Source organism: Columba livia, chromosome 13, assembly GCF_036013475.1.
Source record: "Columba livia isolate bColLiv1 breed racing homer chromosome 13, bColLiv1.pat.W.v2, whole genome shotgun sequence".
In the NCBI taxonomy this organism is placed as follows: Eukaryota; Metazoa; Chordata; class Aves; order Columbiformes; family Columbidae; genus Columba; species Columba livia.
Genome location: NC_088614.1, coordinates 18,236,705 through 18,251,917, shown reverse-complemented (window position 1 = coordinate 18,251,917; position 15,213 = coordinate 18,236,705). Strand labels below are relative to the sequence as shown.

General features: G+C 37.9%; 1 protein-coding gene across 3 annotated transcripts in view; it reads right to left on the bottom strand.

The window, feature by feature from the left end:
* The window catches only part of CDH8 (cadherin 8), a 352,129-nt gene that overhangs the window by 213,684 nt on the left and 123,232 nt on the right, over positions 1-15,213 (bottom strand). For all 3 annotated transcript variants that reach the window (XM_065029272.1, XM_065029271.1, XM_065029274.1), the window contains one exon: positions 4,156-4,424. The gene's annotated coding sequence lies outside the window, so the exon portion shown is untranslated. The remainder of the gene's footprint in view (positions 1-4,155; positions 4,425-15,213) is intronic.

Here is a 15,213-nt window from a genome sequence, read left to right as displayed (position 1 = left end):
CACTAATGAAAGACCTTTATTGTAAACGCATGTGTACGTGTTTATTTCTCAACTCATTGTTGCATTTATTTTTAGCTTTCTGATGAATTTATTTTTCTTATAAAATGCACAGGGAAATAAAGGACAGGAAAAGCCACAGTACCTTCCACAGAGGTAAAGTGAAGAGTAAATACATTCATTGCTTTCCTCAAAAGAAATGTATTGTGCAGCTCCTGAGGAATACAATATTGAGATGAAAATGAAGCTGCAATGGAAATGGAATGAGAAATAGGTATTTGCTTCTGCATGAACACAACAAACCTATCAGCTACAAAGTTAAAAAGCAGTGGCCACATCACACCAATTTCTGACGACTAAATGAACTACAGGTAAAAGAACAGGGGCATAAGACAGAAAGAAAGAAGGGAAATGAAACTGCCAAATGAAAGAGAAGTGTTTCTGCAAAGGTCAGTAAGCTATAAGATTAGTTTGGAGTAAGCCAATACTACAGTGTAATTTGCAATATTTTCAAACACTTCAGAATAAGCATTTCTTGCTATTTTTAATACAAGCTTCGAGCCATGACTATCTAAATAGACAGAGTAGGCATTAGAAGTTCATAGGGCTTGATATTGCCTGTAAAGCAGGAGCCACTATAGAATTTTATTTTATTACTAACCTTTATTAGCCTTGTAGCCGGTGCTGATTAAAGTGTTGTGGCATATCTGTCAGCATGCATGAATGCTTGGAGATTATTAGCAACTGCATTTAAAAGTCTAAGAGCCAAGAGGTAGACTCACAAGCCTGGAATACTAATGCCTATTTTATTCGGTGTAAACAGTCAAAGGATGGATAATAGCTTACTTGTCTCCTTTAATTGTCATGTTTATCTATCCTTTTGCTCTTTTCTCTCAGCATGTAACTGAGACAACAGAAAATAATACGAAATATGAGGTACCTACAAGTATGGGTCAAATTGGTTTCCATGCAAAATATGCAAATTTGGCTAGACAAAAATAACCACTTCTAGCCCCTATAAGCTAACAGCCTCATTGGAACATCTCCACTCAAGCTGCTCACAGGCAGATTGAGATGAAATATTAATGCAAAATATGTATTCAGCAAAGGTAGAGACCTTTCCTGAAGTATTTTGTTGATTGCGTGACTTATCTTTTGTAGACATAACTTCTAACCCAGTAGACTCAGATTTCTTCACTGAGAATATTCAGAATTCACAATTCAAATCGAGATGTATGAGCAGTTGCTTGAGTAACACTGAGTCCTTTTGCCTTGGGAATTCAACTTAATAAATTACTTATTAATTTAAGAAATTTAACCCCACATTCAAACAAAACAAATTCAAACCAATTTTTTTTTTCCCGTGACTGTGTTTTAGTTACAGCAAAAGCCTGTTTTGGTCAACGTTCAAATTAACTTTTTTTAGCATGAATCCAAACAAAATGAGAATAAGAAAGTTAAAAATCTGGTTTAAAGTTAAATTCCACTTGGAAATGGCTAAACATTTCTGAATAATATCTTCAATATTTATGATGCTCCATCCAATGCTACAGTTCAGAAAATCCTGATACGAGTCAGGCAAAGTTAGACAGAGCTCTACTGATGATTTAGGAAAACTGTCTGAGTAGAGTTCAGGTAATAGAATCTCAATGAAAAACCTTGGAAAGATTCCTCTTTCCTTCCTGGGACAGGAAAACTCTTCTGTCTGGCACAGAACTAAAAGCAGATTCTCATAAACCACTCTGATCACTAATTTTAATGAGCGAAGAGATGGATTCTACCCAAGACAAGCCAGTTACTCGAGTGTGAATCACAATGGTAACTAGAGATCACAAATGATGCTTTTGCATTTCTTTGCTAGAAAACATTTTGATGAGTCTGAGCATGATAGTCTGGTAAAAGGATCCCAGAATTTCAAATAACTAATCTCTCATGTCCTCTTTTAAAATAACATGGAGAAAAAGTAATCATAGGTATAATTGTAACACTGCTTGTGGACTGTAAATATGTATCATGTAATCTTAATTAATTAAACCAATTAATCAAGATAATATGCTAATTTAACAAAGGTACAGGTTAAAATGTTCATACTCATAATAGAAAAATAGTCTCTGAAGGTAATTAAAAAAATCAAGTGTTGTTTACTGAAGTGTTAGTGCAAATGTCTCACTATTCATGTAATTTAAGCTGTTTTACAATCTTGCCCAGTTTAAAATCTGTATGAAATGAACATATTTGCCTTTAAGTATTTTTTGGTAAGGCTTGGCAAATTAAAATGCTTTGCTTCTTTTTCACTTAAAGATTTTAATACGTGTGTCTATAACACTTGCAATTCTAATGCAAAGTTGTATTTCACCATCTTTTGTAAAGACTTTGTTGTTGTTGTTATCTGTATTCTAAGAGCCCCTAAGACTAACTATACTGCAAGCATACGAGGTGTGATCAATGCCTGTTACCACCTCAGTGATCTCTGGGATCCAGCCAATAAACACAGTGGGAAACATGGTGGTAGACCTGAACAGGCTACCCAAACAATACTCGCGGTACTATCTAGATACCGAATCTCACTTCCTAAACCTTAAGCCTCCTAATATGTCAAAGGAATTAATATAATGAATCACCATTATTTCTCTACTGAAGCAAAACCTAGTTGAATTAAATTTCCCCAGTGTTTTCCAATCCTCTGTAGCATCTGTATTATGCTCTCTAATATGGATTACTGTGATTTTTCTGCTCTCTCTAAAAAGAGTCATCTGTATTATGTTTTTTCATCTGCTCCTTCCCTTTTTGCTGTACGATTTAGAGAACACCCCCATGTCAGCTCTTCATGAAATTACTGTAAAGCACAAATTTACAGTTATTGTCATTCACATTTCAAAGTGTGTGAGGTCCTGAATATTTAAGCAAATTATATCCCACCCTCTGCCTAATAATCTAATACTTGCAATGATATTGTCTTATCACAAAGCATGAAGACTTTGTTTCACGGCTTTATTTTCTTGCTGTGGTTTGCAGTTCTATTGCTTTTGTTTTTCTATTTTGATTCTTTCGGACCAATCTCCTGATGGCCTTGTCACCTGGTCCGACCCAATAAACTGACAGTATATGCTGTAAATGCTGGTCTAAGATTAACTTAAATGAGTGAATCTATATGAAGATGAATACCAAAGCAGGAGTTTAAGTAGGTTTTAACCAATACATGTTGTTTCACCAGCCTGGCAACTACTTCAGTTTGGGTATATTAACTAGGAATTTAGAGGAAGCGTTGATGTAGCATAGCCTGCAAAACTCAAAGTCACAAAATATTTTCTGTATTGCAAAAACTCATGTAAGTCTGTTAGCTTTGTCAGAAAAAAAAAAACACCTGAAATTCTGAATCCATTTCATCGCACAGAACAAACATGAAATCGTGACAACCAATGATAGGACAAGGGGTAATGGGTTCAAACTGGAACACAAGAGGTTCCACTTGAATTTGAGAAGAAACTTCTTCCCAGTGAGGGTGGCAGAGCCTGGCCCAGGCTGCCCAGGGGGTTGTGGAGTCTCCTTCTGTGCAGACATTCCAACCCGCCTGGACACCTTCCTGTGTAACCTCATCTGGGTGTTCCTGCTCCATGGGGGGATTGCACTGGATGAGCTTTCCAGGTCCCTTCAACCCCTGACATTCGGTGATTCTGTGAGCTCTGCCTTTGGCTGAGTGGTAAACAAGGAGTTCCTTCTTCCACAGTTGTGAAAACAGAGCTGAATCTATACTCAATACTGTTCTAACTGGGTCTATTTAAAGCACTTTTCTCACTTCTAAATGCATTTTCCATGAATTAATTACATTTGCTACATTGCCAGCATGCAAGTGCTAATGATCGTAAGCAGTGTCCTTCCACCATAAAGCTTTTCTGAGCTTTCGCTGTAGCAAAAGAAAGCAAAACCTGAATTTCAACTCTTTGGTAAATTTAGAAATTTAGAAACAGAACACTTCAATGGTCTCAGTGTGCTTCAGTTCTCAGCTTTTTCTTTAGTTGAGTGAATAAAAAAGTAAAATAACAGACTTATGCAATTTTTCCTCTGTCTACCAAGCTTCTGAAAGTCAGATCCTTTCCTTTGCTCAGTTAAGCAATTTTGGTTGCTTCCTAGGTTGCAACAAACTCCATGTTTCCTTACCAGCTCTTACAAGTCTTCTTCTGTGTCAGGGGCCTGGGCTCTGTATCAAACTCCTGTTCTTTTTAGCCACCATCACTGCCCACCTTCTCATGTTCCTCTGCCTTCACTCCAGAAGTTTCTTCCATCGAGCTCGCTGTTCATACCAGGGAAGACCAACCTTATCTCCCTCCACTGAGATCCAGCAGCAAGGACCAGGTAAGCATGCAGCGCCTCTCTCCATGACCTCACTGTTGTTTATTTCACACAATATGAAGTCCCCAGATAGTGGCCTGTAAAACAACAAACAAAAAATACCGTCATCTGTCAGTGCTCTGAACAGGTTTCACTAAAAGACTTGATTGTTGCTGAACCTGATAAAGCTATTGTTCTGACTAAGCACACCCTAAGCCTTGTTCACTGGTCACTACAGTGTAACCGCACTGACAGACAGACCCACATGGAAAAGAACAGTTCTTGGGTGTCTTTCTCCTGATCCTCCAAGGCTTTGGCTGTCTAATGGCAATGTTATCTTGACAAGACTGTCAGGGAGAGCTTTTAGGTATTTGTGACAATCTTGAGCACGAGGTTAAAGCTGAAATGGCTCCTAGAGGCATTAATTGTGTTTCTTCTAGTGCCATATTGCGAGAAAATCCTAGATCAGTTAACATCGACAACACACGACTTTGCTATATGGTAAATTACTTAATGAAGGCCTGAATCTACAGTGGACAAGAATGAAATCTCTGTATGCCAGAATATTCATCACTGCAGCTGTAATGTACCTTGGAATACATGCATACATATATATACATATATATATACAATTTACCTTCTATAATACCTCGGAGTAGAATGCCTCTACTTTGTGAACTGGGGAAAAACAGATGAGGGAAAATATGATTGGTTTTCAAACCTGAAAGAAACTTTCATCATTACTTTCCTACTAAATGGTAAAATTGGCAACAAGATAGTTATCATCAATGGTTACATGAAAAACTGTCAAAATCTGAGGTTACTTTTTTACCTCCGAGATTAGCAATTTCAAATGTAGCAGAAAGTGGACCTGTTTAAATGACGGTCTAAATTAATCATCTGCAATAGGTCCACAACTGAAGAGAAAACAACTGAGGGTGTATCACTCTGAGATTCCAACTCACTGCCAACATTTGCTAAATGTATTATATTTTGTATTAATTATTAACTGCTTTTGATATAGAGTAGTGCTTTCATGTCCAAACTTCAGCTTTGTCTGAGAATTGCATGGAAACTCCATAGACAGTATCACTACCTCCCCTCTTCAGAATATCAGGAAAAATGTGTTTGTGCTTTGCTGAGGGTTCTTATCACAGCACATGCAGAATCTCTAAGAATTTCACATAAGAATTTCAAAGACTCTCAGCTTTTAGATATTTCATGAAAACAGAAGGTTTTCTTCCATTAGTATGGATTCCATATTATATAAGGAATATTTCAACTATAACATTTAGACTCTTATATAGAGTCATAATTCGTTCAGCATTTATACGGTGCAATTCCTACTACACTATAGTTAGCCCTGGCGTTATTTGTATATGGAATGTAAATTTACATATCTAAAGACAAATGTAAATAGAATCATGTATTAAAAATGGATTAAAAATAGAAATATAATTATACTAGCACATCCTTGAAGATGATTGCTACTATTCATTTCAAAAACACATGACATGACAACATAATGTGCACTTTATTTGGCTGTTATGAGAACAGCTGTCATTTAAGAGACCTAAGAACAACATATATGAAACAGGTTTGGTTATTTTTTTGTTGTTGTTCCTTTTTTTTCTCAGAGTAGCTCAAGGGTATATGACTCTTTTTTGTCTTTTTTTGCCTATTTTTTATACAATCACAAAATAGTTTGGGTTGGAAGGGACCTTCAAAGCTCATCCGGTCCAACCCCCCGAGTGAGCAGGGACATCTTCACCCAGATCAGGCTGCTCAGAGCCCTGTCCAGCCTGGCCTGGGATGTCTTCAGAGTTACGCTTTCCTGGACAACAGAAACCTAAATAGATTTGTTTCCTGTTCAGCTGCCTCTCCATGCGATACATCGATATTGCTTTAAACTGGAACATTATCTCAGTATTAAGCTGCTTGTTCTGTCAGGTTCTGCTCTGTTATTTGCTTTCAGGCATGGACTGAATGCACATCACGTTTGGGTACCTGATGTCACATCTGCTTGTACTAGAAAAGGCTCAACTAGAAGTTGTAATTCTGGAACATTTCTAGCTGAACACTTTACTTTTATTCAATTAACAAAATAAAGATTATGCTAAACAGACAGCTTGAACCTTTTTAGTGGAAAGCTGGATTCAGAAGACAAATACCTATTACCATTTTATCCACAAAACCTAATGAGCCAGAAATGAAAAACAGCTAGCACTGTGGCATCATGTGTTTTACTAGGTAAGGTCGTTTTAATTCAGTGTCTTAATGTACTGCCAAGGAAGACAGAAGCTGAACCAGACGTGCAGGACAGGGTAACTATTTGAAAAATACACCAGAATTGTGCAGTTCTCTGCAAAGAAAAGACTCAATGCTATAATTTTTTATTTGTCTATTTTATGTAGTCACACATACAAGTGTATCTATAGAGTGTATCACAACCCTCAGCCAAAATTCTCCAACCAGCTCTAACTCATGTTAGATTTCCATGTTATAAGCATAGTTGTTGCCCTGTCTCCAAGGGCTTCTTGTCCAACAGACAAGTTTTTCTCTAAAGTACAATAGGAATTTGTCTCGATAGTAAGTCAGCATTTGAAAATGTTGCACAGAATACATTTGAGTATCGAGAGATTCCTCACACTTCACATAACTTATAGGACAAGTGACATTTTCCAACTATGAAGCTTAGATCCTATGTCTAGTTATCAGAATTAAGGAAAATACACATTTTGGGTACCTTCCTGACTTCTACAATGGCTTGTTTGATCCTTAAGTCTTCAAGTCTAGGTCCTACCAGCTGACAGAATCACAGAATCGTTTTGGTTGGAAGAGACTCTCAGCATCATCGAGTCCAACTCTAACCTGACTCTGGCACTAAACCGTGTCCAATCTGAACCTTCCCTGGTGCAACTTGAGGCCATTTCCTCTTGTCCTATCACTTCCTATGTGGGAGAAGAGACCAACACTCTCCATGCTATATGGGTAAGCAGATTTTTTACTCCAAAGTTAGATTTTCAGATTCTGAGATTTGGAAGCAAGTTTTATATGCTCTGTAACTACTAAACATGTACATCTTATGACTCCTCATAACCTCGGATACCACAGAGGACACCATAATCCTCTGCAGTCAGTAAATAGCTGGAAAAGCCATCTGTGCAGAAGTACTTCAACATTACCAAGTGGCTGGCCTGCATTTGATTACAATCTACTACTATTCAGGGGCTCCTCACTATTACTCCAGCTGCTCGAGAAGCAAATGTCTATGCTGAATCATACAGAGCTTGGTAAGGTTGCATGTAAGACAATTCCTGCTTTGAAAGCAGAGAAAACTTTAACCCTAACATTCAGCTTTTTCTTAATGGAATTACATTAAAAGAGTTTTTCATGTAAGTTTAATTCCAGCACTTTTGAACTCTGTGACTGTCTTTGTAACCTTAACTTTCTTCTAACATAGTGGACAGGGCTGTGTTTTCTCCGTGCAAACCAGTACTTCTAAAAACACTCCAACTTTCTTGTTTCATGCATTGACAACTGCACAACCCAGGCCACTGTTTCTAATTTGCATGGGCCAATGCAAATTAAAGTACCACAGTGTTACACAGACAGGGAAGCGTCATTAATTTGTTAATTTAGGAGGATTAGAAGAGCTGTAAACTGTACAAGCTTTGGGACATGTCACATCATGGGGTGAGGAGGGATGGGGCAGGAATAAAAAGCTAGTTACCTCAGAAGTTCACCTTTGGAAGGCAAGGCTGCAGAAAAGTTAAGCTGCTCCAGCCGTTATACCTTGTTTTCATCAAACACAGGGGGTTTTAGCTCAAAAAATATTAAGTCTAAAACTGGAAGTGGATTACAAAAATATTAATTCCCAGATCTCTTGTGGCAACAATTAATTATGTTTCAGGAAAATCCTAGTTTGAGCACAAATGGATTAATATCTATAATGGCACGGTCCTGTTCTAAAAACTTTAATATGGAAAGTGCTATACTAAGCCACAGTCTACTTAAAAATAGACACGATAATGAAAGATTTTCAGTTGTAGATTTACATTGCCAAAAATCTGTTTAATGCACTTGTTGCAGGGTTTCACAGTAAACAGCTGGTGATTTTATATCCCATAAACACACTTGCCCTATTTTAAAAATGGTGTCATGATGAACTACTATAACCACTATGTAAATAAATACCATAGCACACCTTTCCACTGCAACCTAACACTGGTATCGTGCTTTTAAAAAGCCCTCACATTCACCCCTCCAGCCTTATCCTGATAGCTTACATGGAATAGAAATAAACACTTATCTTCACACCAACAAATGAAAAGTCATTTTCTGAAAGACGAATTGATAATTTTCCATCTTCTAAAGCAGATTATTTGGAATATTTCATTTTCTTTTTAAAGTATGTGGCTGAAGACACAGTCGACAAATTGCCCTCCGATTTGTCTAGAATAAATGGATGAGAACAGAGAGGGTGCAGTACCAGTGTTGCAAGGTTATGTATGCAGAGTTTTAGAAAATAAAAGTGTTTAAATAACTTCCTGATGGTTTGATACATAAATGTGCCTAAGCCTTGAAACAATAAATAAGAAAATACAATCACAAATTCGAAAGTAATAACATATCCATAGATAATATCAGAAGTCCAGGAACTGGTTCTAATATTGATCAGTTATTTCTGAATAATTTGTTGTTCCATCAATGGTTATAAAAGAGGGCGAGAATTGATCAAATGCTGTACAATATCAGAATGTCTTGGGAAACATATATATACAAATCCATTTTCAATTTTAGAGATAGTGTAATCTATTTTTATGTCAGTATACAATATGTTGATGGAAGGTTGCAGGAAAAAAATGCTATTAGGATTACTTGTTCATACAATTTTCCTCAGTTAAATGAATTGATTTTCCTGCTTATTTGATTTGTGGCTTTAGAGTTCTCTGTGGTTTGCTCAAGAATGTAATCTCCAAATTTCACAGAAAATTTGGCACTTGGAATGACAGTGAAAATGATTAAAATCAACAAAACTTTTCCCAGCATCGTTTTGATGGATAATGTAGTTACTTTGCCTTTTAGTATTTACTCATATAAAGCCATTCTTAAACCTTGATTCAGTGTTCTCTTAAATGAATCTTCAAAAACAGAAGGTCTAGGGTTCCAATCTAAGTAATCTCCAGTTTTACCAATGTGTTGGGTGATTACAACCATCGTATCCATATCATATTCCTTTGGGGAAGGAAGGTAAAGTGAATCTTCTGAGGTGGTGCTGGGAGTCTGCTGCTGACAATTTTTACATGGGCCTGTCTACTGCTAATATAGGAGTCTTTTTTCCCAACATAAACTTCAGAACAAATGCTCCAATTTATATTATCGTGTGTTTTTACATAGAACTGCTATCAAAGGTCTTCAGTGAGTGCTCACTTGAAGAACCTTGAAGATTCACCCATGTATTTGGGTTTAGGCAGTGGTGAGCTCCATATAGGACAGTGCAGAGAAAGGAAACCTCATGCAAAATTATCACACAAGGTATCAGTTGTGCAGAGGAGTGTACAGAAGTAGCTTTCTGCATAAGGATGTGTACTACAAAAGCAAAATACTGAGAAACAAAGAGAACAAATTCTGTCTGTTACCAAAGACCACTGGGACTTGGACAGAGAGAATTCTGGAGACTGTTTGGTCGAAGGTGCCAGCTCTGTGAAATCTGTGTACCCAGCAATATTCCTGGATGAGCATGAAAGTCTCTTTGAATTAACTGAACTTCCTGTCATGTTTCACAGGTGATGTGAACTTGTGAGAAGGTAAAGGGCAAAAAAAGAAGGGTTATTCCATGAAAAAGGTTGTATCAGGGCCAAAAGATAGACAATTACGTATCACTCCAAGTTAAGCAAGAACTACGGATGTTACGCAGTGAGGATGGGAAAGATATTCAAGTTAATATCTAGTCCAATAGACAGGTAGGCTCTACTAGTTTACAGCAGGAACAGAAAGGGAACGGCGTTGCTAAAATGTGTAAAGGTTCAGAAATTGAACTATATCAGAGACGAAAGGAAATTTTCAAGATCATGACACACAAATCAAAGTAAACAAGGAATTTGGGTTCCCACATGAGACAACTGATTCATGATGATAACGTCCAGTTGCAAATTTATATGCATTTACACAGTAAATAAATTTACTTGCTATGGTAAAAGTAGAGAGTAGTAACATAACCAGTAAGATGAGGTTAAATATTTTTCTATTATTCTGATCTGAGTGGAATAGAAAGGTTACTATAAAGTGAAGAGGAATAAAGGAGAGAACGGCTAAGGAGCAGAAAAGATACCAAACACAATGTCCTCAACATCAGTCCCATTGAAGAACCTCCCCCAGTTTGGCAGGTATAGCAGCCCACTAGAATTTTATGTTTTCTCCTGGTGACAGACTTGGCTATGACTCAATTTGTAACAGATTTCATTTCTCTAGAAAAATCTGAATTCACCTCACTGTAATAACTCCATTGTAAAATTTTCCATAGCAATCCAAAAGTCTTAGGAAAACCAATTGCATTTATTACTGAGCAATAAGCACTAGTTTTGAGTCTTCATTACTCCAGTCATTGAGCAATCATTACTCCAAAAGCAGCAATTTGAAACTGGAAGTTAAAATAACTACTTTGAAGGAAATTATTTTTTTTACCTCGGAAGAATAATAAACCAAAATTACCTCTCGCCGTACAGTGTGCTATAGGAAAGCTTGAAAATGACTAAACCTGAAGCCAATAGTGTCAATTACACGTAAATGTTCTGATCCTATTATATTAGGTACAACTGAATCCTCATTAGTGTCCTCAGCCATTACTATCAGGGCTCTGAATAAGGTGTAGAGATAATGCCATACCTCCTTCCCAAGGGACTTTTAGCTCCTTCTCCTCAAGGCCAGCTCTGATATGGTGCTGCTGTACCGTCTTTGGTCAGAAAAAGCAAAACCACATAAGAAAAAGCTGTAAGAAGTCTTGCTCGGGGGCCACAATTAATCTCAGGCTTCTGCCACAGTCCCTTGTCTGGGCTACAAGGGCAGTTGTCTGTGCTTGGCCACACATGCTGCTGACTGCGGCATGGGCCTGCTGACGTGATTTCAAAGCCACCTCATGGCGACAGACAGAGCTGGCAGTCACCGGACTGTCAGGCTACCTTGCCACACGGGCCTTTTTGGCATTGAGCCTCTTGGTGGTGACCACTGCCCCCGCCTGCCTTTGGCCCTGCCTGCCTTTGCCTCACTCGCCCCTGCAGAGCAGCCGGCTCCCCTGCGGCCCCCGACACTGACCTGGTATCTTGGTGACAAGCTAATTTGGTTGAATTACATTCTGCCCCAAATGGGTCACTTCTTCACAAACAGTAGTGCTACACATTACACCGGTTTCTAGTTTCCAAACCAATAAGAACTGGAGAATATTAGTCTCTATTCACTGTTGTTTGAGGGGCCGAGGGGTGTTTGTTGCTCTTGTGTTTTTGAAGGCCTTGGTGCCATGCAAGTGTTAAACTTATAGCTGGGAGGTCAGTTTGTTTTGGAATGAAACTGCAAAGCAAGCTCCTACCACAATTGCAGCTTAGGGGGAAAATTTCTTGGACAAAACCTCTGAATGCTTTATAAATACCGAAACTGCTGAGCACACTCGGCTGTTCTGGAGAGCACAGGAGTTCTTTGGCGTACTGCTTAAAGAACAACATCTTAGCAGGAAAGAAACAACACAGCCAGTCAGTACATCAACTCTGACACTCCATCTCTGTACGTCTGTGTGCAGGTTTATCTGGAGAAGGGATGTGTGGAATAAGGGTGAGGATGAGGACAACCTTACTATTAGAAGTCCAAGCAGTAAAAGCTCTGTTATGATCCACTCCTTGCAGAACTGCAGAAGAGAACCGATAAACTGGGGGGTGGAGAGGAGGGAAATCACCAAGACAAAACCACTAGTTGTGCATAAAGCTATTACCAAGTTGAAGTGAAACTGCAGACTTCCTGCACATGGCTAATTTAAGTTAATGATTCTGTTATTTTTTGAACAGTCCTTGTGACTTTCTATAGATTGCTCTATGGTACTGAAGTTGCCAAATTTGTTTGAGAAAGCAAACATTCCCTCCCCCAAACCAGAACCTCACAGTCTGAATACCAATAGTGATCTTATTTACACAATGTGCACCTCAACTTACCTGCAGATTCCAAACACAAATTAATCAACTCCAATGGCACCCCTTTCCAATAATCATCTTATGTTTTAAACACCTAGCGGTTACATAGTTTGTAAGCCACATGCTATAGAATAATAAAGTCTTTGATCTGAAAACAGTCTCTTAGAAAACAGGAACAAAGGAGGCTGCTGCCTCATTAAGGGGAAAAAAGTGAGGGTCATTTTGTATTTTCATAATTTCTAATGTCTGAGTTACTTTTACAGAAAATCTGGATATGTCCCCATCTCTTTTTAATGCTTTGCTCCTGCAAACTGTATTATCAAGCTTAACATTCTTTTCTTGGAGATACACGTTTGACACACGGGAGTAGAACTGCAAATGGTTGTATCGATTTCAGAATTGCATTTAAGCATAAACCTGAGTCTATCCCTTAATCCAAACTTGTCAAAATTGGATACAAAACCATGCTGGTGAGTGGTTTGAGGCAAACACAGGAATCCCGGATGGAAGCTTGGAGTTGTGCTGCCTTTGCTGTGAGAGCCAATACACAGCCAGGGGCAATGGGAGCCATGACCACGTGCCCATGTCATATGTTTGATATCTGGGGACTGACAGTTCCCAAAACTGAGACACATTTCGTATAAAGACTACCAACATATCCAACTTGTAATTGGGGCATATGTCATTGTAACTCAAGTTTAGGATGTTCTTGCAAGCTGCAGATAACACTAACTCCCAGCATTTTCCATCCAGACACAGTGACACAGAACTAGACTGCTGTTAGCTGAAGCTAAAATGCCATGTATGAGGAATATAAAATTCAGATTTCCACCTGTTGTAAAGCTTAGCTATCTGGCACAAATTCAACTTGGACCTTCTTTAGCTCTTCTTTATCTTCATGGTAATAAACACACATCATTAACACAATGGGCAAGAAACAGGCATTGTGACCTTAGCAACCTCTGCTAGGTTGTGTTTGTAGTTCGTTACTTCAGACTTCTGTAATTTATAAAGCCACGTCCAGAGAGATCTAGTGAGTTTTCACATAGCTAACACGATTAAATATTAAAGGAAAATATTATCTCATTCAGCTGAAACAGAAACCGTTATGTAAGTTAATCTATTGATATCCAAAATACATCTTAACATTTTACTCGCTAGTTTTCAGTGAATAAAAAATGACCTATCCCTACACTAACAGACAATTTTGTAAACTGGCATCACATTCCAATAATGACAGAAATGAATTTGGAAAACTGTTTGTGAGTTAATAAAATGTTATCACTAGCTGTATTGACAATAATTTCTCTGCAGAAAGATTAATGCGAAAAGGAGAAAACTTGCTATAGACCTTTAGAGTGGGAAATGTTCATGAGGTAATGTAAAAAGCTCTTCTGAGATACCTTTGCATATACATCATCAAGAGGGAATTTAATTTAGATGTTCAATATAAGTGTCAACGTCTGAGAAGCTATTTGGATCACAACAGCAGCAATTAACAAATATACTGTTGGCAGCCTAATTCATCCTACAGGGCACGAGTTCAGAAAATGCACCAATCTCCCAGCTGTTTTACATTTCATTTTTAGTGACCTAATTTTTAAAAATGCTTTGATTTGTAGCTGGGTTTTTCTTTTGCACCTAAGAAAGGCTCTGGACCGACGATGGAAAGCGTAGGTCTGCAAAATGTGTAAATTGCAACATCTTCATTTGTCCAACAGTGCAGTTTTGGCAGGTCTCAATAGGTATCTTCTCTTAGGTCACATTAAGTTCAATAATTGCATATTGTGCTTAACTAGTCTGCAAATGCTTCTACCTACATTAACTACTGGGACTTGTTATTGTCTCAAAGCTACAGTGAAAATATAAAGTTCTGCTGACATATCCCCCATAGTGAACACACAATAACTTTAAAAAGAACAGGAGCAGCTGCAATTAGGTGCCCAGGATATGTTAAATGTTATAAGTACTCAGTTTGCTCTCACAATTATCAATTCTATATTGTATGATACATCAACCTTAACTAATTAATTCTACTTATTCTGTCATTTCAACTATGATGCCATAGGCAAATAAAGGTAAAAAAAAAATCATTTTTCTGCAGTTCACTATAAAAAAAGGCTTTTTTATTTGTAAGTAAATTAAAACAAACAAAACAAAACAAAACAATAAGAAAATCCAAACTAGCTTTTTCTTTAAAAGGATTTGCCATGGAGTGGTTCTGAGCATTTTTGTTTGCTCTTTAAAATTTCATCAGCTTGGGCTTTGGTTTAGTTCCTTATAGCACTGATTGGAATGTTCTGACTCTTACAGAACACTGTGTAATGATTCAGGCTTTGACTGGAACAGTGTTGATATGGCAAAGTGACATCCTGAGCCCTCCACAGGCAATGCCCTGGACCTGGATTGAGCACTGACTGCCTGTTGTGCTGATCTGCGCCAAACTGTGCTGATGGCCAGCAACGCTCCTTAAACTGCAGCCTGTGATCAAGGAGATGAGGAAATCCTTGTCAAGTAAAAATGGAACAGGTATATTGACTATTTCAATGTTATTGTGTTTAACGTGTAAAGAAATTAAGGAATCTGATTTAACATTTAGTATGATAAATCAAGTCAACAGAATACAGAATTGCCATCTCAGAGGGTTCTATGAAGAGGTAGCAACGTCCTGCTGGTATGGCGGGGAACAGCCATCAGAAAATTGACACTT